Consider the following 8,801-nt stretch of genomic DNA (forward strand, 5'->3'; position numbering starts at 1 on the left):
AAAAAAAAAAAAATATATATATATATATATATATATATATATATGAAACAAATATAATAATTTTAAGAAAAATGCTACATATATCTTCACTTCGGCTCAGATACATTTTATCAACTACACACACACACACACACACACAGATAAAGTGTCAAAACAGAAATGATAATCATCTCGTTATGAATTATGCACTGCTGCAATTTACATACAACAACTTCTCCCTCCCCAAAACAGATTCCTTGCTAAAGTAAAATGATGTGTTGTTATTACTGACAATACATTTTACTTGTGACCAGACTACAAAAGCTACAGCCAGCAGTGCAGCCCACCAATAACTTTCAGCAGTACAAACGACTAACAACCAACAACCTCCAGTTATAAGATCCCTTTATGTCCAAACGGGGCGTAAGGTTTCTCACAGAAACTCGCCTCTCCAGTACGTCACCTTTACCTGCGGGCCGCTGGTGCTTTTCAGCACAGTACAGTGGAATTGATTGCAGCATCTGAGCCGTGTTTTCACCACACATGCTTACCGCTCAAACATGATCTGCGAGGATGCGGCGCTGCGGTTTTATAGGTCAGCAGGCACGAGCGGCTTCTAACGGAGCTATTTTGAGTGATGATGGAGAAAGTTGCTGGCGTGGAGAGCCGTGATTTACTGGCTCGTCCGGTTCGGTAATGAGGAGTAATTCTGCCTTGACACCCCCCTCCCCTCCGCACCTCAACACCCAACCTACCCACCCACCCCCTTTTGATGAGCGGTGTCAGAGAAACAGCGGGACGGTCAGTGCTTCTTCACTATGTCTTCTGCAGGAACGGAGAACCTGACACTTGTCTTATTAACCACAGGATCTAGCATGTATCTTCATTAATAGCCTATTAAAAGCGACAGGGAAAATATGAGAAACTGACCTCTTTTACACAATTTCCGTCAAAGAAATGGGGGAGAACTTGCATGATTTATGTTTTCAGGAGAAAAAAAAAAAGTTATTTAGCTGAAGTTCAAAGGCTAAATAAATCATCATTAGGCCGGCAAAGAAAAAAAACACAACAAATCTTTAAGCTACCAAATGCGACCAAAGCAGAGTTCATCCCAAAAGGCATTCCGGATGAAACCAAACCATCATTTTCTGGACTAACTCATGACTCACGCTGGGCTAGAACCCACAATAGCCTCGAGGTCAGACAGGGAGTAAAACTAGTGTTCCAGAGCCCTTTTACAGCACTCCACAAAACATTCAATACATCCTGCGGGAAGGGACGCTGGGAATTGAGGTACAGGTGATAGATGTCAGTGTACATTTATATCAAAAGATCTCCATGAATTCCCTTCATCTAGCTGCATGGTGAATAAGAACGAATTAACCTCGATCACCTCGAAAAACTTGAAATTGAATGCGTCACTGCCGCTCCAATGCCTGAGGTTTTCAAACAGCAAACACGGCAATGTAATCAGCCATTAGAACATACAAGCACAGAACAGTCTGTGCAGGTCTATAACGTGACTCTATAGGGCATTGATTAATTTGAATTTAATTTAAGCTTATGCTAAAAGCAGCGAATCAAAGCCATGTTGTCTTATTTCCAGTATTAGTTTGGTGTCCCTTCAGAGAATGAGTCAAATGCAATCTCACTCACACAGAGACCAGCACTGAATCGAAGAGGATGGCCTCTTTTCCTTCTTAAGTCCTAATTAGTTGTAGCAAAGCCAGATACACTCTGCTCCTTTGAATAGATTCACTCTGGAAGGAGCGAAAAGCATCAAAGATGTAATTTTCCCCCGTGTCAGTTTGGTGGAAGAACAAGAGACAATCTTACGTCCTCTTTTGCCTCCGAATGATTTTCATTCAGTGTCCACACAGCCAGTTATTATCTTTATGACACCACTCCATCCAAGCTCACTCACCTCATGGATCTCTGCTCATTAACAATTTATTAATCGATTCGCAATTAAACATTGGGGCTTATTAGATCTACGTGAGAAAAAGCGTGATGCTTGTGCTAAGCCGGCAACGTACCGCACTCTCTCCACTATGAGAGGGCATATTGCAGAAAGAAAGGTCAAAGAAAGTCAAATCACTGAGCCTGGGGACATTTTGGTTGACTAAACTGCAATGGAGGGCTTATGGTCCACAGTGGAGGAGTACTGAAATATATATAGCGGATGTATGGATGGATGGATGGGTAAATAAATAAATAAATATTTCCCCCTTGCAGTATGTTTCGGAAGAGACGCGCGTGAAATACCCTGGAGGTGAATCTTGACAGTGATGGTCTGCCACCTGAGTAAATAAATAAATAAATATTTCCCCCTTGCAGTATGTTTCGGAAGAGACGCGCGTGAAATACCCTTGAGGTGAATCTTGACAGTGATGGTCTGCCACCTGAGTTTATTTGTAACATTACTTTACTTCAAAGGATCCTGCTGTTGGATATTGCCATTAAATTGGCTTTCCACTGGCTGATCTTATCATAGCAGTACACTCTTCAATCCATCAACCTTCACATCTGAAACATTTCAGGAGGTAAAATCTAGCGTTTGCTTTATGAAAAGGAATTTGAAGAGGGAAGTTCATGGAGCAAAGTTGGTGCTTTTCTTGGACTGACCTGCTAGCCATAGAGTATCCCATTTAATTATAATGCTGCTGAGGGAAAAATGTGATCAAGAGACATTCTAAAAAAATGTACAATCATAATCAATGCTTTACAACCATGTTAACCCTAGTGAAAAATAAATATACTAAAATATATTTGAAATGCAGTTATTTCATGCTAAGTATACTATATTTACATATTTGTGACCCTGGACCACAAAACCTTCTTAAGTCTCTGGGGTATATTTGTAGCAATAGCCAAAAATACATTGTATGGGTCAAAATTATAGATTTTTCTTTTATGCCAAAAATCATTAGGATATTAAGTAAAGATCATGTTTCATGAAGATATTTTGTAAATTTCCTACTGTAAATATATTAAAACTTCATTTTTGATTAGTAATATGCATTGCTAAGAACTTCATTTGGTCAACTTTAAAGGTGATTTTCTCAGTATTTAGATTTTTGTTGCACCTCAGATTCCAGATTTGCCAAATATTGTCCTATCCTAAGAAACCATACATCAATGGAAAGCTTATGTATTCAGCTTTCAGATGATGTATACATCTCAATTTCGAAAAATTGGCCCTTATGACTGCTTTTGTGGTCCATGGTCACATTTATGTACTTCATAAAAATACCCTGCAATTGAACTTTTAGTATACTAAACTGATATACTTGAATTCTGCTAAATTGGAACAACTAATTTTGTACTTAATGCACTTTAATTGTGTAGAAGTAATGCTGAAGTCCAACTAAAGATATACTAAAGTAGAGCTAAAGTGGAACTAATGCAAGTATACTTCACACAGGTACACTTTAAATATCTTGCACTTAAAGGCCGATATTATTCAAAGATCATACAATCCTCATCAATAGTGACACTAAAACACATTTTAGGCTTAAAGAAATGTGCATTGTGCAAAAGTAGTATTCCAAATAAAGTTTAATTACAATTTTATATCCGCAAGTCTCAAGCAATATGACATACGTAGTATGAAAAAAATGTATTTAAAATATATTACTTTTTTACAGGGAAATTTTTTACATTTGATCATCCTAAAAATTCACCATTCTATGAAACTATTATGTGACCACTCCAGTTCTGAATCCTGTACAGGATAGTTTTGTCTATCTGACCAGTGTCAGAAAAAGATTTCACCTTAATCAAGTTCAGTGTTTCCCACACATTGATTTATTTGTGGCGCCTGCCACAAATAGATTTTTCTTTTCCCGTTAAATTTTTATTTCACTATTTAAAATGGGTAAAATCTTACTTCAGTATAGAGCTGAAGTTGATGCGATGACTGGCTCAGCACGTCTCTCTCACATGACAGTGAATTAAATAAAATATGGGGGTGTTTCTCAATATGCGTTTCTCTGTGTACTTGCGTTCCCATGGAAATGTCATTAGTAATAGATGTTACTGACGGAGAATACGGCTGACCGAGTTTACCAGGGCTTCACAAATGGTTAGTATCATGAACACGGTCACCTGTAGCGTTGTCAAAAGTACTGATTTTTTATATATATATATATATCCATACTGAAATATCTAAAACAGTTTCAATACTCTTTTTTTCCCCCGCAGTATCTACAGTATACTCCGATACTACCAGCTGCACTTTCTCTCTCTCTTCTCTCAAACACTGAGTTCAAACACACCACAGTGTAATGAGAACATTTATAAACATGTTGTCCAACAAAATGCACATTTCATAAAATTTTTACTTCAAACTGACTTCATAAGGTCAGTCGAGTGTTTAAAATAACTTCCTTTTGTGATGTGATGTGATGTGGCTTCTTATCACATAATCATTATTTTATAGTATTCTATAGTGTAATAAAGGCTATGTCAATTACCATTACATTATAAAGACTTCAATCTTATATTGTCGTGGTCGTGTGTTGTCTTCATGTTCAGTCAGTTACAACATTTCTATCTTCTTTGTTTTGAGCAACAGCGAAAGCTGGATGCCTTTGTCCATATTAGGGATTTCCTGGAATGTTCTATTACATCTGTGAGGCATATGTGGAGTTTCCACACAAGGGCGCCCTCTGGCTTACAGTATGAATGAAACATACATTACACCAAAAAAAACAACAACCTTGCACCATGTGTTGGATGAAGCACAAATATTAGCACAATGATATTACTGACTGCATGTGTGTCCCTGCCGTGTGTTCTACCTCTGAACATCTGACACTTATTTTGTGCTTTTGTTTCTATTTATTATCTCCAATTTAGTGCTTTTACCCTGTCCTGCTTTGTTCCTTTTTATGATGTTAAACATGCTGTTTATTAAATGTATTTTTAAACCTTTTTTTTGGCACACAATGTACAGCATACAACTATACATTTAAAAAATTAATTTAAAATTGAATTGGCCATGAATGTACAGTTGCATAAAAATGTCCAAGTGTTTGTTACCAAATAGTAGAGTATACGTATTATGGAAATTTCTAATTACACATTAATAATACTAGATAGATAGATAGATAGATAGAACAGAACTATAGAACGACAGATAGATAGAATGATAGAATGATAGAACGATAGATAGATAGATAGATAGATAGATAGATTTTAAATAACATGATAACATTATTTTAAGGACCAATTCTCTCTATTAACTAGTTACTTGTTCACATACATGCCACTAGCATATTGGCTGTTTATTAGCACTTAAAGCACATATTAATGCCCTATTCTGCATGACCATATTTTAGATCTATTCTAGATTCTTAACTCTACCCCATACCTAAACTTAACAACTACTTTACTAACTATTAATAAGCAGTTTAAATAACATGATAACATTATTTTAAGGACTAATTCTCTCTATTAACTAGTTACTTGTTCACATACATGCCACTAGCATATTGGCTGTTTATTAGCACTTAAAGCACATATTAATGCCCTATTCTGCATGACCATATTTTAGATCTATTCTAGATTCTTAACTCTACCCCATACCTAAACTTAACAACTACTTTACTAACTATTAATAAGCAGCAAATTAGGAGTTTGAGGCAAAGTCGTAGTTAATGGTTTGTTAATAGCGAGAATTGGACCTTAAAATAAAGTGTGACCATAAATTTAATAAATTGGCCCAGAATGTAGCATAAAGATGTTCAAGAGTTTGTTACCAAATAGTAAGAGTACTTTATGGAAATTTCTAAATAATACCCCCAACACTGCAATATGAACCGATCTGTAAGAAACCAGACAGACAGATAAAAATTACACAATATATTGGTTATACATAGATTTTTAATATTCTATTTGATAACCCTGTTACGTAAACATTTCACATGCCATATATGCATAAATGATTTTACATGAAGTAAATCCTTAAAACTTTATTCTACATATCCAATAGCATATGGTAACATCATTTTAACGACCAATTCTCACTATTAACTAGTTACTTATTAGCATGCAAATCACTAGCATATTGGATGCTTATTAGTACTTAAAGGACATATTAATGCCTTTTTCTACCTAAACTTGACAACTACCTTACTAACTCTTAATAATCAGCAAATTAGGAGTTTATTGAGGGAAAAATCTTAGTTAACAGTGAATATGTCTTCCCTAATCTAAAGTGCTATGTAAAAATGTTTCATAACTACACCAGGTTTGCTTGTAAAGTTTCTCGAGACTATGTAGGTTATTCAACAATGCTCTGCACTGTGTGTATTATAAATATACCTTAAAGAAAATGTCCACAGTTTGCCCTTTCTCCTTTACACTGAGTCGCCAGGCTGTTGTCTGTTCTTTTCTGTGTGAGTGTTTGTGTGTATTAGATCTCCAGGAGTTAATCCCTCTGGCCACATGCAGACTGCAGTTGTTTCATTATAGTTAGCAGAACACAAGGCGAAAGGACAGCTTGCGGAACAATTAATCCGCGTTATGTCTCTGTTCCCAGGTTCATCAGGAGCAGAGGAAGGTCACCGTCAACCTATGAGGGAATATCAAAGCCGCTCTCGCTCAGAGAGCCTCTCACAGTCTTTGAGCCTGCCTCTCTCAAACTTGCCCCCCGCCCCTCGGCCCAGTCAAGATGCTGCCTGCCGATTCCACATTCAATAGAAGCCTTAGCCCAGCAAATAAAATACAGCTCTCTTCCTCTCACAGCACTCCCGCTCGTCGAATCAAAAGTAATGTCTATATAAAAGAGAAACGGCAAGACATTTAACTAGCAGACATTTTTTAACAATGAGGAGGAAAATTGCCTTCATGCAGAATTCTAAGTAAAAGTATGTGTCATACAAAAAGGAGGACATGGCAACAAGGCCAAGAGTTGTGTCTAGACTCTCTCCTTACAGTTATTCAACAATGCTCTGCACTGTGTGTATTATAAATATACCTTAAAGAAAATGTCCACAGTTTGCCCTTTCTCCTTTACACTGAGTCGCCAGGCTGTTGTCTGTTCTTTTCTGTGTGAGTGTTTGTGTGTATTAGATCTCCAGGAGTTAATCCCTCTGGCCACATGCAGACTGCAGTTGTTTCATTATAGTTAGCAGAACACAAGGCGAAAGGACAGCTTGCGGAACAATTAATCCGCGTTATGTCTCTGTTCCCAGGTTCATCAGGAGCAGAGGAAGGTCACCGTCAACCTATGAGGGAATATCAAAGCCGCTCTCGCTCAGAGAGCCTCTCACAGTCTTTGAGCCTGCCTCTCTCAAACTTGCCCCCCGCCCCTCGGCCCAGTCAAGATGCTGCCTGCCGATTCCACATTCAATAGAAGCCTTAGCCCAGCAAATAAAATACAGCTCTCTTCCTCTCACAGCACTCCCGCTCGTCGAATCAAAAGTAATGTCTATATAAAAGAGAAACGGCAAGACATTTAACTAGCAGACATTTTTTAACAATGAGGAGGAAAATTGCCTTCATGCAGAATTCTAAGTAAAAGTATGTGTCATACAAAAAGGAGGACATGGCAACAAGGCCAAGAGTTGTGTCTAGACTCTCTCCTTACACCTTGAATAGGAAAACGATTCTTTTGGACTCGATGTGAAAGCAGGGTATTCATGCATCGGTTGAACGTAATCATCTTTTACTAGGTGCAAAAAACACTCAGTTTCACGTTTTGACTACACTGATTGCTAGCAACTATTAGATATTTTCAGTGCTATTAAGCATTGCTGAATGAACTGAGGGGTTGATTCCCTGTGCTTGACTGCTTAACTGAAATACACCTTGGGATAATTGCAGTGGAAGTGTATGGGAGTAGCATATTGAGGTTGTGCGGTGCCCTACAGCCTATTTATAGATGTGCAGCGAACTGCGATATGAGAGCGAGGTGAACGTGTGGTTACTTGTGTACCCATGTGGATGTTCGCATACAGCAGTGGAGGAGAGGGGGAGTGCGTGTGGGTATGTGTGCATGCATCTTTGTGTGTTTGTGAATTAACGAGTGCCTTTACGCACAAGGTCACATCATCTTTTCATTCTTTCTGTTTTGTTGCGGCCGTCTTAATAGACAAGTAAGAAGGCGACTATTATGAATGACATCTACAGCTCTATTATTTTGTTTTGAAAAGTCAATGAACTCAATTACTTTTTGTAAGAGCTTCAAGGCCAAGTATATGATGTACTCCTCAAAGCAACATGTACTGTATAAACGCAGGTACATTTACTGTATAGTGTTTCTCTTGCACAAATTTGGACCTATAATACTGATGACTCATCCTGCACTGCACAGATTGTTGTCCAATCAAGTGCTCTGTAGAATGAGAATGTCCCAACACTGACTAGCAATAACAAGTTGAAAAACAAGCTTACGATGTAAACAAAAGGCTATGGAGTTCTACAATGCCTGCCTACTTTTTCAGCGGCCTTTGTTTTGGAAGTATTTTTCCCTTCAGGATTTATAGGGGTCATATGATGCTATTTTAAAGATCATTATTTTGTGTATTTGGTGTAACAGAATATGTTGACATGCTTTAATGTTCAAAAAACACATTATTTTTCAAATACTGTACATTATTGCAGGTCCTCTATGCCCCGCCTCTCTCAAACACGTCGTTTTCAACAAAGCCCCCTCCTTTGACAAGCACAGTCTGCTCTGATTGGCCAGCTGAACCAGTGCATTGTGATTGGCCGAACACAACAAGCACGCGTCGGAAATGTAACGCCCCTTACCATAAACGCGAGCTTCATCTTTCAAAATAAATGTAAAGACAGTAAATAATGTCATCAGAGTC

This window comes from Sinocyclocheilus rhinocerous, unplaced genomic scaffold, assembly GCF_001515625.1.
Source record: "Sinocyclocheilus rhinocerous isolate Xijiao unplaced genomic scaffold, SAMN03320098_v1.1 scaffold3217, whole genome shotgun sequence".
Taxonomy (NCBI): domain Eukaryota; kingdom Metazoa; phylum Chordata; class Actinopteri; order Cypriniformes; family Cyprinidae; genus Sinocyclocheilus; species Sinocyclocheilus rhinocerous.